The sequence below is a fragment of the Mercenaria mercenaria genome, chromosome 7 (assembly GCF_021730395.1).
Source record: "Mercenaria mercenaria strain notata chromosome 7, MADL_Memer_1, whole genome shotgun sequence".
Classification (NCBI taxonomy): Eukaryota; Metazoa; Mollusca; class Bivalvia; order Venerida; family Veneridae; genus Mercenaria; species Mercenaria mercenaria.
Genome location: NC_069367.1, coordinates 87,164,913 through 87,178,726, shown reverse-complemented (window position 1 = coordinate 87,178,726; position 13,814 = coordinate 87,164,913).

The following is a 13,814-nucleotide window of genomic DNA, read 5'->3' as shown; positions in this document are numbered from 1 at the left end:
ATGGTATCTTTCAAAATGACATGAGCTTCTCAATTCAAACCAATAACAAAAGGTGTGATAGTCTTTATGTCACGAACAAATAGCCAGTAATTACCGGCAATTAACGTGTCACCTTGTGTCAATTATGTTGTTCACAGTTTGACCTCGGTTAAAGATAATTCTCGATCTTTAATTAGTATCATAATTTTTGTGATTTATTTACATTTCTTTCATCAAAATACTTTTAAATTTATATGAAATTAATTTTGTTTGAAAGAAAAATAAACCATTCGATCTTTTACGGAACGTAATGGCAATCTTAGATTTTAGCGGTGACATTTAGCGCGGGGAGTAGTTTCCCTTTACCAAAATGGCAAACAACGGTAACAAACTTGTTTTGAAGTTGGAAAGTTGTCTACCTGTGTATTATGCGCACCCACAATTCGGGGGTCAAAAAACTGCGCATTATACATGGGTATCTACGGTAATCATTTGATTGAATAATACTCTAGTCTTAAACATTATTCAGTTATTGATCAGAAACTACAAGTAAAAGGTTTACTGATTCAGGGACTGACTAACATGTGGGGCTGAGTGATAGAAGGCACTGAATGACAATATAAATCCTCATTTTCAATGGGGTATGTAACATGCAAATAAAGAATTATTACTACTTTCTTCCAGTATAAGTATTTAAACTTTAACATAATCTGGCAAAAACAATTGTCATGCTTCCTTAAATCTTATGTCTGTGTGTTTCCACACTGTTACTAGTCCGGAAATATCTAGTCTCTTAACCTTTATCATGCTAGACACGATTGATTCTGCCTTTGTGACCAGTGTAGATCTTTATCAGCCTGTATATCCATGATGTCTTATCAAGATCTGCACTTCCCACCATTCAGTCAGTATTTTTTTGGTAAGCATCCACTTAAACAGTTAATGGTACTGTTCAAATTTAAAGATGGACAAGCTGATTGCAGAAATTAAGCAGGTTAAGAGTTAAGGACGCTCGCTACAGTTTCGTAATTTTTTTCTCAAAAATAGATTCTGATGAAATGTTTTGTATTAAAAGATCATGTTATGATGTATTGAAAAATGAAATAAAAATACTAGGTCACCAGCTTTGTTTCAATTTAATTTGCCCCTAGATATGGTGCTATTTTAAACATTTTTCAAAATTTCTGTAATCCTAAAATATATTTCAGTAAAGTACAATAATCAGCATAAATTTGATTATCTAAGCATTTTTATAACAGAAAAAACAATATATCTATTTGAAACATGCTCAGAGAAATCAAAAGAACATCATTTTGTAAAGAGAGGAATACTTGTTCAGCAGACCCAAGGGCTATTTTTGCATATTTTTGTCAGTTTTAAGTTGGTACTTCTGCTATTTTATCGAGTTTCACATAATAGTGATTATTTTCGAATGAAAATGAATCCGAAGTTATTTAGGCCAGCAATTATCTGGGTTTTTCTCGTTGTTATTTTTAGATAAATGCTATTTTTAGACAACTTGTCATTACATATGTATGCCATTTGGAATGCTTCGGTTAGAACAGCAAAACTATCTCTGACGTCACATTATCAATTGCAAACATGGCAGATGAAACAGACACAAAATTCTTTAATTTAAATCTGATTTCATCTTGTGAAATTAAACTATCGGGCCATGTTAAAAGCTTTTGCAGGAAGGCTGGACATCCTGTTAATCTAGAGGAGCAACGTATTGACGTGTCGAATGTTCCTGATTCGGAGAAAATTACAGGTAATATAACACGCAATGGACGAAAAATAATGTCGTCTCTGTGAAGCAAACATATTGCTTTCTATCACTGGTTTGAAGAAATAATCCAGGCTTTCAAATATAGACATAATGGAATGAACGTGTAGGGTGTGGTGTGTCTGTTATTATTTCTCAGCTGGATATATTTCACGATACCGCGGTCATGAATTTGATTTTGAAACAGAAATATTTGTAAGGGAAAACATGTTAATATGTGGTTTAATACTGGTCTGACTTACATGGTAAATAATGAAGCAAACATATAAGATACACGTAGAATTTTGAATGGGTTGAATTTACACGTAATTTAACCAAAGACTTTAATCTTCAATATGAAAAGTGAGTAGAGATATTTACCCTGACACCGGTTAGATATTTTACCCCGACACCGGTTTCAATAGTTACGGCAGCAGGTTAAAGGTCAGTAATTCAAATCCTTCTTTGTTTCATATAAAAAACGACAACTTCATGTCGTCTTTACGTATCTTTAGAGAACATCACTTTTTCCTACACCAATTTTTCATGAAAGTTCTATCACAAATTAACGCAAAAATGAAAAGAAAATAGAGGGTTGAATAGTTCCTAGTGAAATGCCAGTCAGTTGTGGTCTGCTACCCTAAAAATGGCGCATATTTGCTCTCCTCCGCGCAATAAACACCTACTTCCGGTTTCGATCTGCAAAACTTGCCATGTGGGTTGTATGAACATGAAAACCGTCTCATTTCATGCAGAATGTATTCTAGTAGCGAAAAAGTGTGATTAAAGCACTCGTTCTACACGAATTTGCGCAGTAAATGGGAAAATTAGGATCTATTTATTATGGACTTCTTTCGACTACACCACAGAAGCACATTTCCGACCGAATTACTGACCTTATTCCTATAAGAAATGTTTCTTATTAAATTTCACACCATTTTCATATCTATTTCCAAGAAAGATGTAATACCAAACATATTGCCAAGTTTCATTGTGAAATTTCGAGATTTTAGAGAAATATAGACATTTAATAGAATCCACCCCCTACCCATTTACAGGGCTAAATTTTGTCCCTATGATCCTTTTATTGCATATTTTGGTAAAAATTTCACTTTTTTGCATCATTTTTCACTGGGATTCTGAAATATCATTCATTCCGTCATGAATAAGACCCAGAAGGATGCATTTTGTGCATTTTCTGACATTCTGGTGACAAAGTATTGGCTTTTTAATCCCAGAAATCGCTGCTGAAATAGGCGCATCTACATAAAATAAGGTCAAAATTCAAAAGTTTTCAAATTTCATTATTATTTTGCATTGGAAACACTCTTTTATATCATATACAACCGATTTATGGCTATAAAGACTAATTGCGATGTGTTTCGAGAATAGTCTTATTTCAGCTCTTATAGGTTAAAGGTCAGTAATTCAAATCCTTCTTTGTTTCATATAAAAAACGACAACTTCATGTCATCTTTACGTATCTTTAGAGAACATCACTTTTTCCTACACCAATTTTTCATGAAAGTTCTATCACAAATTAACGCAAAAATGAAAAGAAAATAGGGGGTTGAATAGTTCCTAGTGAAATGCCAGTCAGTTGTGGTCTGCTACCCTAAAAATGGCGCATATTTGCTCTCCTCCGCGCAATAAACACATACTTCCGGTTTCGATCTGCAAAACTTGCCATGTGGGTTGTATGAACATGAAAACCGTCTCATTTCATGCAGAATGTATTCTAGTAGCGAAAAAGTGTGATTAAAGCACTCGTTCTACACGAATTTGCGCAGTAAATGGGAAAATTAGGATCTATTTATTATGGGCTTCTTTCGACTACACCACGGAAGCACATTTTCGACCGAATTACTGACCTCATTCCAGCAATTGAATTGAAGTTTTCTATAGGCAGTATGCTGAGCGTATATAAACGTATAATTATGTAACATTACTGCCACAAATAACATTAATACTGCCTTTAGTGTCAAGTGGATTACAGTTGCAGGAAAAAAAACGGTAAACAAACATAAATATACATAACAAACAAGAGCTGTCGGATGACAGCGCGCTCGACTATTCGAAGAATTGATTGAAGAATGGGGTCAAAATATTTCCATAGTTTTTCAGACTAAACAAAAAATGTTCCTGTATTTGTGGATTTCGATTAGTCTTGCACTAACTGGCAATGTGTGACCATGATGGCAAATATGTTAAGTTATATGTCTGGCAAAACATGGACTTATATGAAAAATTTAACTAATTTCCAAGTCCAAAAAGGGCCATAATTCAGTCAAAATAGTTGACAGAGTTATGTACTCTTGCCTACAGATGGAAATCATGTTGATAAACTAGTGTTAAAAGTTTCAAAGCCACAGTTCAAATAGTTTTGACAAAACGCTGACTTGTTAAAAAAAACTGTACAAATTTCAAAGTCCAAAAAGGGCCATAATTCAGTCAAAATAGTTGTCAGAGTTATGTACTCTTGCCTACAGATGGAAATCATAATGATAAACAAGTGTTTAAAGTTTAAAAGCCAAAATGTCAAATAGTCTTGACAAAACATGGACATATATAAAACAAAACCAATTTCCAAGTTCAAAAAGGGCCATAATTCAGCCAAAAAAGACGAGAGAGTTACGTACTCTTGCCTATTGATAGAGACTATTATACTGAACAAGATATAAAAGTTTCAAAGCCATATGTCAAACACTTTACACAAAATATAAACTGGTACGAAAAACTTAACCAAGATTTCTAAGTCAAAAGGGGCCATAATTCAGTCAAAATGCTTGATGGAGTTATGTACTCTTGCCTACAACTGGACATTGTGATGGTAAACAAGTGTTGAAAGTTTCAAAGCTTTATCTCAAAAGACTGTCAAAATGTGGACTGGTACGAAAAACTTAACCAAGATTTCTAAGTCAAAAAGGGGCCATAATTCAACCAAAATGCTTGATGGAGTTATGTACTCTTGCCAACAACTGGACATGGTGATGGTAAACAAGTGTTGAAAGTTTCAAAGCTTTTTCTCAAAAGACTTTGTCAAAATATGAACTGGTACGAAAAACTTAACCAAGATTTCTAAGTCAAAAGGGGCCATAATTCAGTCAAAATGCTTGACAGAGTTATGTACTCTTGCCTATAACTGGACATGGTGATGGTAAACAAGTGTTGAAAGTTTCAAAGCTTTATCTCAAAAGACTTTGTCAAAATGTGGACTGGTACGAAAAACTTAACCAGGGTGTGACGCCGACGCCGACGCCGTGGTGAGTAGGATAGCTCTACTTATTCTTCGAATAGTCGAGCTAAAAAGTTGAGTAATGCACTTTTCTATGCTTTGTCATTAAAATACTCATTAACCCTTAGCCTGCTGCAGGCGAATTTAACAGCCTTTGCAAACAGCTTGGAACCAGATCAGACGCCGATTAAATCGGCGTCTGATCAGGTTCCAAGCTGTTTGCTACTCTGACAATATTTGTTCCAATTTTGGAGCAAACTGAATGAACTTTACAATTTTAGCAGACGACATTTCCAGCAGACGACAATTTATCTAGCATGCTAAAGGTTAATATAGATATATCAGAGAAGTCATTGTTACAAAGACATTTGAACTAGGACAGCCAATTAGGGGAGGCTACACTGCGGACTGTCTGGGGTCTTTTTGTTAGGTACATTTGTACCAGGATTTATAGAAGTACTAGAAAATGCTTTTGTAAAAAAGCGCATGTCTCCCCCAATGCAAAGTCCTATAGGCAAGAAGTCAATAGGGGTCAGGAGCAAAAGTCAAAGAGACACTGATGGTTGGCTGCAATAGGGATCATCTACTTGGCATGTCCAATCATCCCGCTAAATTTCAACACTCTTGGCCTAGTGGTTCTCAAGTCACTGTTCAGGCTTCTGTGACCTTGACCTTTGATCAAGTGACCTCAAAATAAATAGGGGTCATCTACTCTGCAAGTCCAATCATCCTATTAAGTTTCAACATTGTAGGTCAAGTGGTTCTCAAGTTATTTCCAAAAAATGATTTTACATGAACAGGCCACTGTGGCCTGACCTTTAATAGACTGACCCCAAAATCAATAGGGGTCATCTACTCTGCATGTTCAATCATCCTATGAAGTTTCAACATTCTGGGTCAAGTGGTTCTCAAGTTATTGATCGGAACTGGTTATCAGTGTTCAGGCCTCTGTGACCTTGACCTTTAACGGAGTGACCCCAAAAACAATAGGGGTCATTTACTCTGCATGAACAATCATTATATGAAGTTTCAACATTCTGGGTCGAGAGGTTCTCAAGTTATTGATTGGAAATGGTTTTCCATGTTCAGGCCCCTGTGGCCTTGACCTTTAACAGAGTGACCCTAAAATCATTAGGGGTCATCTACTCTGTATGACCAATCATCCTATGAAATTTCATCATTCTGGGTCAAGTGGTTCTCAAGTTACTGACCGGAAATGGTTTTCAATGTTCAGGCCCCTGTGACCTTGACCTTTCACAGAGTGACCCCAAAATCGTAAGGGGGTCATCTACTCTGCATGACCAATCATCCTATGAAATGTCATCATTCTGGGTCAAGTGGTTCTCATGTTACTGACCGGAAATGGTTTTCAATGTTCAGGCCCCTGTTACCTTGACTTTTAATGGAGTGACCCCAAAATCGATAGGGGTCATCTACTCTGCATGACCAATCATCCTATTAAGTTTCAACATTCTGGGTCAAGTGGTTCTCTAGTTATTGACCGGAAATGGTTTTCCATGTTCAGGCCCCTGTGACCTTGACATTTGACAGAGTGACCCCAAAATCGATAGGGGTCATCTACTTTGCATGTACAATCATCCTATGAAGCTTCAACATTCTGGGTCAAGTGGTTCACTAGTTATTGATCGGAAATGGTTTTCCATGTTCAGGCCCCTGTGACCTTGACCTTTAACAGAGTGACCCCAAAATCAATAGGGGTCATCTACTCTGCATGACCAATCATCCTATGAAGTTTCAACATTCTGGGTCAAGTGGTTCTCTAGATACTGACCGGAAATGGTTTTCCATGTTCAGGCCCCTGTGACCTTGACCTTTCACAGAGTGACCCCAAAATCAATAGGGGTCATCTACTCTTCATGACCAATCATCCTATGAAGTTTCAACATTCTGGGTCAAGTGGTTCTCAAGTTACTGACCGGAAATGGTTTTCAATGTTTGGGCCCCTGTGACCTTGACCTTTAATGGAGTGACCCCAAAATCGATAGGGGTCATCTACTTTGCATGTACAATCATCCTATGAAGTTTCAACATTCTGGGTCAAGTGGTTCTCTAGTTATTGATCGGAAATGGTTTTCCATGTTCAGGCCCCTGTGACCTTGACCTTTGATGGAGTGACCCCAAAATCAATAGGAGTCATCTACTCTTTATGACCAATCATCCTACGAAGTTTCAACATTCTGGGTCAAGTGGTTCTCTAGTTATTGATCGGAAATGGTTTTCAATGTTCGGGCCCCTGTGACCTTGACCTTTGACGGAGTGACCCCAAAAACAATAGGGGTCGTCTACTCCAGCAGCCCTACAACCCTATGAAGTTTGAAGGTTCTAGGTCAAATGGTTCTCCAGTTATTGCTCGGAAATGAAGTGTGACGTACGGACGGACGGACGGACAGACTGGGCAAAAACAATATGTCTCCTGGGGGAGACATAAATATAGACAAAGCATCAATTGATATTTTTTGTTTTACATGAGAACCTACTTTAATTTCAATCAGAAGATACAGTGGTAGGTTTAAATCCCTTTACTTTTGGGTTGAATTACATTTTTTCAGATATGCATTTTGCAAAGGCATGCATAGGCCATAAAGATAATTTAGGAATATAAAATTGAACATAAATTTGGTTCTGTTGTTCAATTGATATAAACTGGAAAAGAAATTTTGAATTCACATACATGTCTCGGGTGATGCTATAGTACAAAACTTTCAAGTTTCATTGAAATATTAAATGTATTTAATGGTTTGATTGTATTTATAGTTTGAGATTTTACAAAATGCGTCCAAGTGAGTAAAATGCAATCGTTACCTAAATCAAATGAATAATTTTTTACAATGTTTCGGGCATGAGAAAATTATGAATGGTAATTTTAATTCTGTTTGACACAGGTTTGCATTCTTTTTGTTACATGTACATTAATTGTGTTAAGCAGTATTTATGTACAGGAGTATAGACCGATCTGCTAATTGTTTGATAACCATCAAAAATATTATTCATTTAAGTTATTGACAAATATAGAAGACTCTCATTTAGTCCCCTTTTGATAGGTGGTGGCTTCAATTTTTGTTGTATATATAAAGTATATTACTATATCTTAGTAAGTCTTTTGTTTTCCCGCAGTATCTACCAAGGGTTGGAATGTTGAGGAACATATTGGAAACTTTATTTCGCCAGGTTATCGATTAACTACTTCTTATAATTTTCTTGTAAAAACCCAAGCGCTTAGAGTGTATAAAGTGATAACTTCACATGTCGCTTATTACCGTACGAATATGTAGGTCATTTATTGCAAAGTAAATTTGTGTTATATCTATACTGAGAGCGTGTTAATATGCTGTTAACAGAAAAAATTGAAGACTGATGAAAAACTTAAAAGTACAAATGTACAATGTATACTGAATTCTTGTTTACATAAATAATTTGTTGACAAATGCTTACCCATGGATCGTTTATTAGTTGTAGTCTGTTGATATATAAATACTAAATATACATGTTCTGCTAGAAACTGAAGTCAAACTGAATCATTAGTTTTCCCGTGAGAAACGGTCATGCAAATTTTCTTCGTTGATTGCACTAATTCTTTAGTGTTGTAAGACTGAATGTAAGCAGTTTTGAGCAAAACAGTTATAGAATTTTGTTAACAGCAAACACTGTGTATATTCAGGTTTGTGTTTGGGACTTTTTAGGACCCCATTTCTCATCTGTTTAAAATGCTTCTATAATCATTAATGTCATTTCAGTTATAAAATAATTGAAATCTGCTACTTTTTACTGGAAATCTGCTCATAGCAGCCATTGTATTAGTCTGTAAATTTGTTCAACATGTTACAATTTAATTGCATATTAAACTGAACACAATATAAAAAATGTCGAAATGAAATCATTATTTAAATCGATAAGTGCCATCAAACTTTAAAAGGTTACAGTGTGAAAATAAGGAGAAGTTGTGGTTACTCGATGCGTAATCATTCATATAATTTTTCTGTGACTGAAAATAAAGGGTTCGTTATTATACAATGTATTGTGATTAAAAATGATTAATATACAGATGCCAGTTTTGATATAATGCATGTTCTTTAAGTTATCTGGTAATATTGGACAACACAGGTGGTGATTTGATCACATTTGTTTTCTAATTGGTAGTACAACTTAATTGGTAACAATGCTGTTGCTTATAGAAGTTTGTGGTTTTATAATTATATTTTCATATTCATAAACATGATAATTTTATAAATCCAATACATAATATGATAATGAGTTAACATGTTATTATCTTTCTTGAGTAAAGTATCAGTTTGGCTGTCAATCCAATGATTCAGAATTATTTTATGTATATAAAGGTTAAACATTGATAGTTTATATAACAAATTGTCAGTTTTTAAACCGACATGGATTTGAAAAACTCACTTCTGGATAGCTACTATTACAATATGAACCTTTCATCAGGTCATTATAAGTTTGAAATTTATAACATATGGAGCATCTAGATAAACTACTGGTTATGAATAGGCTAATTAGTTAGCACTCACGAAGGGTCCATTTGGTCTAGGGGAACTATTTTGTTCATTGTAATTAGTATACTACTTCCCCTGGAATTTTTAATACAGATGTTAATTGAGATATTCAGGATTTGGACTGAGTAATTTTGATATACATTTAGTATAAATTTACATTCGGTAAATTTAGATATACTATTATCCCGGCTTTGAATTTTGGGGGATAAATTTATAAAGTATATTTATTGTGGGGGAAAATTCTGACAGCCGGGGATCATTTTGTTAAATAAATATCCTAGCAATTACTTGGCCGGGTCTTTGGTCTTACTTAGGTGTAATATTTTTCGATCTGGTGAAGTTGCTGGAGTACATTTCAAAATTTAGTTTTTTCTGTGAGCACTGGGTTTTGCCCACAAGCTGTTGCTAGGCTTGGTATCTCCTATGTGTCTCTTTGGCATTGTAAATTTCCTTTCCATAGGACCGAATATTGATATAGTGTTCGCAGAAAAATGCTAGTGTCTGTGTCGTATTGTACGGCAGAAATATTGGTAAATTATTGTACGTGTATTGTACACGGCTGAAATATTGCTAAATTATTTATGTGTATTGTACACGGCAAACATATTGCTAGTCCGTATTGTGCACAGCTGAAATATTGCTAAATTATTTACGTGTATTGTACACGGCAAAAATATTGCTAGTCCGTATGGTGCACAGCTGAAATATTGCTAAATTATTTACGTGTATTGTACACGGCAGATATATTGCTAGTCCGTAGTTTGCACGGCAGAAGTACTGCTAATTTATTATACGTGTATTGTGCACGGCAGAAATATTGCTAATTTATTATACGTGTATTGTACACTGCAGAAATATTGCTAGTCCGTATTGTGCACGGCAGAAGTATTGCTAATTTATTATACATGTATTGTACACGGCAGACATATTGCTAGTCCGTATTTTGCAAGGTAGAAATGTTGCTAAATCAGTGTACTTTTGTTGTATTACTAGTCCATATTGTATGGCTGAAATGGGTGTGAAATTATGGTACGTATATTGTACATGACAAAGTGCAGTGTACACGGCAGAAATATAGCTACTGTCCGGATAGATAGATATATATAGCGCCGCAGAAATTTTGCGTAAAGTTTATTCAAGTGTGCAGGCATGATTGGTCCTCGGTTGTTAGAATTTTCATTACATTGTCTTTCCTGGGTCATTTTATGTGACAAAATTCAGGCTTACATTTAGACAGAAAGATGCGGCCACAAATTATCCAAACTTATTAAATTGTCAATGAATAATTTGCATAACTTGAAGTGATATTGAATCACCAATTTGTAAATGAAATATTTGTCAGTGTTTGAGAAATTAAAAGGAAGTGTATTTCAGAATTTGTGTTTATTATTATTCTTATGATTCATAATTCTGGTCCTTAAATAATAGAATTTCATCAAACTCTGCACATACCTCTGGTTATGTCTACCTAATCTAAAACAAAAAGAAAATTGATAGGTCACCATATCAGATTTCGCTTAAATCGAATTACAATGAGGTGGGGTGTGGCGGGCATTTATATAACGCAGGTTGGTACGAAATACTCTTTCAGTGTTTGACTTAGAAATATATAATTATATAAAATTATCAAATGGCAGATTTCTTAATAAGCGGATTTTAAGGTGTTTCTGAAGCATTTTGATGGCATAGAACGATGAAAGTTTCCGCCCTTTTTTTAACAAAACCTATAGTTTACGAATGTACAGTACCGGACTAGAAACAGCTGTGACTCAATGCAGTTTGGGCGCTGGTATAAATAACAGACTCAAGTATATGTCGGATTGAAGCAATTTGAACTAAAAGTACTTTAAATGTATATATTTTGTAATCATGGTGATACTTACCCTAACCTTTAGTCAGTATATTATACACTTTGTACATTAAATGCATGCGAACATACAATCATTTGCGAATTTTTGCCGTACGCGACATTAGATAATCACTTCCGGGCATGCGCAGAAGACTGCACCGGCTCTGCAGTGAGCTACATCGATTAGAAACACAACCAAATTGGCATGGTGTTGGGGTAAATATAGAGCTGTCATTGATTGGGTCTTAGGCGTATCGACGATACCGATATATCAGAAGACAAATATCGACGATACATCGATATATTGATTATTAAGTTAGATTAACGACCTATTTATTCATATGCATACAATATGTAAATGCTATTTTAAGTTTTATTGCCTACTTTCCATATTTCTGTTTGATTGTGTTGTATTTGTATTTATGAAATAAAAGAAATACATAAAAATTAATAACATCTTTCATTTTTATTTTGCCTTCACTCCTTTTTTGCATTTATCCAAATTTACAACTTTTTGAACTTTAGTTGTTTTTTAGGGCCTGAGTGTTTATTTGGGTAGTTTTTTTCTCTCTGTAAAATATCGATTTTTGAAAATGGGAATCGATAATCGATCGACAAAATAATATCGTTGATACATCGATATCGTTTCTATCGATGACAGCCCTAGGTAAATATCGACCCGTCCGGAAAAACTGTAGCGCGTGCCTTTAACACAAAGTAATGGTACGACTTTCCTAATGTTCTAAGGAACAAAGAATATGAACACATGAACATACCATATTTATAGAGAAGTATGTGTAGAGAGGAGACTGTTGCTGAGCACACTGTCACCATATCATTCCTACATGTCTTCATCTCAAATCCTGAATGCTTTGATCCACAATCTGTCTCAAAACAAACAGGCAATATAGGACAGTAAACCTAATTTTTATACTCATTTACTGATTTTCTTCTTTACCAGTGTTAGGTGTGTTATCCCTTAATTACTGATTATTAAATACTTTTTATTTCCTTCTTTATTTACTGTGAGATCATATCAACAATTAAATGGTGTATTGACTTGAAATGTTGTTTATCACATGTTTGATGCCGCAGGAGTGAAATAAAGCCATTACATAAATTTGAATATACACTAGTGTATTAAAGACCCTGTTTATTTACAGGAGGCATTGGTTGTATTTACTTGGTCTATAATAGTTAAAGAAACAAGAAATTTTGATGTTTCAACAGGAAAAGCTTATATGTGACAAAAAGAATATCACATTTGTGTCTTTCCTCACTGGTTTTTAAACTCATTGAATAAAACTGACAAAATGCTGGGCAGAGCCTCGCATTTTATTATTTTATTCAACTCGTTTAATAAATTCAGTATGAAAAGATATTCGTGTAATATCCTTTATTTAATCAAAATTTTGAACAGAAAAAATATATGTATTCTATATATGACCTGAAGGATGATTTCTATTTGTCCTTCACCTCTGTTTCATGTGGGGAAGCTGGCAGTTACTTGCAGAGAACAGGCTGGTACAGAATCCAGGTACACTGGTTAAGTTAACTGCCCCTAGTTACATCACTGAAATACTGTTGAAAGATGGCATAAAACCCAAAACAAATAATGAATCAACTGTGAAATACATGAAAATTAGTCCCACATGAATATTAATGATTTCAGAGTACAGTAAAACCTGTCTTAAACAGTCAGCCAATGGAGTGGGAAGATGTGGCTGCTTACAACAGGCAGCTGTTTAATACAGGTGATATATAGAATGAATGACCATTTTGAGAAATGAGACACTGGCTGCATAAGACAGGCTGGCCGCTTAATAGAGGTGACTGCTAAAGCAGGTTTTCTGTATATGTCATATCATAACAGTTAGGTGGTCCACTGACACTCTCACGAGCCTCTTCAAATAATGAAAACTTTATCAATGAAGAAAAATGTATAGAGAATATTCGTTTGTTTCAATGTCAGATTGAAATATTTTTCTCAAAGTGAACAACATAATGCAATGTTTTAATTGAAAATGTATATTATAGTGCTTACAAGTGACATATATATAAACCTTACACTGAAACAAACGAATTTTCTTTTACAAATTTATGTATTTTTAATGGTATTCTTTAAACACTAACACCATCTAAAAAGCAGTTTGTAATAAAGAAGTAAATCGTATTTCAGGCAAGAGCTGATACCTGCGTAAAACCACAGACCTTCCATAAGCCAATGGGTAATTTCCTCACATTAAAGAATTCTATACCACACACTGGGTTCTAAGCTAGCAGAGGTGATGGGCAAGTGATTCAAAATCAAAAGCAATTAACCAAACAATCATAGGGACCCAAGATTATCACAATTTGCTTGTTTGGGTTTAGTGCCGTCTTTCAACAGTATTTCAGTTATGTAACAACAGGCAATTAACCTAGCCATTGTTCCTGGATTTTTTAGCAGTACAAACC